The 3507-nt window shown below is 33.4% G+C and overlaps 1 long non-coding RNA gene across 1 annotated transcript; it reads right to left on the bottom strand.

The window, feature by feature from the left end:
- Positions 1-1845: 1845 nt before the first annotated feature.
- On the bottom strand, positions 1846-2708 carry LOC113361978. Its single transcript, XR_003365471.1, has 2 exons — positions 2565-2708; positions 1846-2318 (listed from the first exon to the last, which is right to left on the bottom strand). It is a non-coding gene; the product is annotated as an uncharacterized LOC113361978 (long non-coding RNA).
- Positions 2709-3507: the final 799 nt, after the last annotated feature.

The following is a 3507-nucleotide window of genomic DNA, read 5'->3' as shown; positions in this document are numbered from 1 at the left end:
GACGACTCACAGATGATCTAGAGACATACAAAGTACCAGCTTTCCAGCTGTCGCTGAAAGGTTGATTCATCCCAGGATGAACATCTTCTCTTCATGTTTGACTTGATATTTCTGGAGTGATCGCCAGAAGATCCATAAGGGTGGTTGTAACCAGAAGTCACCACTATCTGAGGCGAAATACACGGAATCATGGATATACCAACAACAAGCACGCACTGAAACGGTAAAAATCCAACTCTTACCTATTTACAATTTCACTAGCTGTAGTGATTATAACGACAAAATTTTGAAAATTTGCTCGTTCCTTCAAACCTGCAAAGTCGAGCGAAATTCATTATTCAAAATCATGACTTGATAGTCATCAAACCGTGAACAACCCACGTGAATTTTAACAATCACTGGTTTTTCAAAAATTGGACAGACGTCCATTTTACAATTGTGAAAACTCACATACAGATATTATTTCATCATATATAATTGTATACTTTCAACAGTTGTTCAAAATAAAAACATGATTTTACAAAATATGTAAATATTTAACGTGAAACTCACGTAAATTTGAAAAAGATGTCTATATATTCTGCTCCCTCGCACGAGCATCTGTCTTTGAAGCGAGAGTATATTTTCAAAGATTTCTGAAAGCTCGAAGATAAAAAATTTCATGAAAGCTCATAAACAAAATTTTATTACTAACAGACACAAGTCTATTAAAAAAAAAAAACTTTTCTCTCGTACGAGCATTCACCTTTGAAACGAGAGTTTATTCCACTTTGTGAAATCTCACATATTTAAAAAAAAAAAAAAAAAAAAAAAAAAAAATTGTTTTTCGTGAAAGCTCATAGACAAAATTTTATCATTAGACTCAGATCTATCTTGTTTGTTTCTTAAACGAACGAACGTCCGCTGATTCCCTTTCTTGGTCCCGGACCCGTGAATCCTAACCGACCACGGACTCGTCGTCCAAACCAGCGGTTCAACACCAGTTTATGCTCATCAAACGACGCTCCAATCATGACATTGAAGCCTTCATCAAGTCGTGGTTTGCTCATGCTCTCTAAATCCGGTAACGTCTCAACTTACGACTAAGTTCAATTACTGGTATTATTATTTATGGCCGGAAAATCACCATTTAATGCTGACTGAGGAACACAGCTTTCCTCGGTAAGCAGGGGACTTAATGTAGATGGTGGATTTTCGGCAAGGGCTAAAATCATAAACTCATAATTATACGAAGCTCTGATCCAACAATCAGACGTGAGTATTGAGACACGGGTCTCTTATCGAATTCTCAACGGGGAGTACTTTCTCTCAGAGTACATGTAGATATGTAGTCTCATGACTGGACAACGGCATATCTCATGAATACTGAACACTTTCAGTGATTATTTCTATATAGTATCACGAGATGGACGGCTCCTAGACAGCTTGCTCTGCTAGTATAGAGCGATAACGTCTTCAGGAACAAACACTACAACAAAACATGGATTTTTCAATGAAAAATAACGTCACTAATATTTGATTTTGCGTCACAAATATATTCTTGTGACGTTTTTAAGTTGTCGGTCTATGCGTTATAAAAACAGGTGTTGCAAATAATCTGTCTGACGCCAAAAGCGTCACTTATGCTGAGAGGCTTTCTTAGCACAATTTTTCATCGCAATAACATTTTTCATGCATCACATAAGCTATTTTTATTTTAATTATAAATATTTATATATTGCAATTTTTATTTTTTACAATTATTATAAACAATACTCAATACCGTATTTTTCGGGGTGACAATATTCTGCCAATTTGTTGTTGGGAAGATAAATAAATTTGTGCACCATTAAAATAAGTTGAACATGAATAAGTAAAAATTTTGTTATTTCCAGAAGAAAAAATTACACAATTCAAACCAATTTTTTTTTTTTTTTACAAATACACACTGTACAACCAAAATTCATACATTTTAGATTTAGATTGATTTCTTCAATCAATGGAGCGTTTTGGCTTTTGGTGTTATTTGACTTCTGGAAAACGATCAACCATCTTTTTCCTTATTTAAAGATTAGTCGCCTTGCTTACCTGTAAGAAAAAATCCCATGTACACAAATCAAAATTTTGGATTAGAAGAAATTCACAATTGAATCCGAATAACGAACTGAATTCCAAGAGAAATCTGATATTTGAGAAATGTAATATGATATTTAATTCCATCCTCATCCTTGTGCTCTGGATCTGGCATCAATTTTTTGAGTTATTTCCGACTCTTGCACAATTAGACTACGATGATTCCAATATATTCTTCTTTCTCAAGAAAAAATTCATTCCAAGGGCTGTAAAAGGAAGAGAAAAATCCACGAATCAGTAATAATTTTTATAGGTCTAAAGCAGCAGATAGAAAAAATACCAACATCAATTATATCGTCAACCTCTTAGCTCAGAGAGTATTCTTATGTTTCTTCACCTTTTTCTTGATTAATTACAAAAATACATTCAAACCAAAACATAAAAAAAAAAAAAATAGCAGAGAAACTAATCTTTTTTCTTCCATAACTAATAAATCTAACAGAGAAACTAACCTTGTTTCATGGTGGCAGTGGCGGCTAGTTTAGAAGACTCGTTGACCAGTTAAGAAGAAGAAAGAAGAAAAGAAGAAGATGAACTATTAGGGTTACCTACATCTATAGAAAGATAATATTTTTCTCAAGCAAAAAAGAAAATACAAGAATATATGGTAACTAATTATTATGAGCAGTTATTTAGATTTGCACGATAAATAAGGTAGTGGGTTAGTTGTTGACCAAAAATAGTTTTGAAGGGAATTTAATGACCAAAATTAAAAATGGTTATTCTTTCACGGGTAACATTGAAGAACCTATGGCGACAAACTCTAACGTTGCGTATAGGAGACAAAAATAATATTTTTTGCTTGTATTTTTGGAATATCATTTTTGACACACATAAAACATTGAAAAAATAATCTACTTATTTTTGAATTTTTATTTAATTTAAATTTGTTTTTACGACACCAACACCGGTGTTGCAAATTAATAAGTTCACACCATTTTGGTACTAGGCTAACACAATATATTTTTGACGTAAAATACGTCACATATGAATATCCTTTTTGACGCTTTTTGTAATGTTACAAACAGAATGTCACAAATGCATTAGTTTGTTGTAGTGAAACAACGAGTTTACCCTGACTATATAAAGGATATGACTTACCGACAAGCTCATATCGGGATAATTAATGCTCTTAGACAGCTTGCTCTGCTAATATAGAGCCACAAAGTTAATTATTCCTAATTAAGATTAATTCTGCCATGACATTCACTACTGAATTCCCAGAATAATCTATTATTGCTCCTATTCCATGGCCGAATCCACGACTGCTCCCATGGAATAGCAATAACAATTACTCTTATTCCATGGTCGAATCCACGACTGGTCCCATTGAATGGCAATAAACAATTGTTCTGATTCTATGATCGAATCCACGGCTTGGTCTCATAGAATAGC

The sequence above is a fragment of the Papaver somniferum genome, chromosome 3 (genome assembly GCF_003573695.1).
Source record: "Papaver somniferum cultivar HN1 chromosome 3, ASM357369v1, whole genome shotgun sequence".
Classification (NCBI taxonomy): domain Eukaryota; kingdom Viridiplantae; phylum Streptophyta; class Magnoliopsida; order Ranunculales; family Papaveraceae; genus Papaver; species Papaver somniferum.
This window is presented reverse-complemented; position numbering and strand designations above follow the sequence as displayed.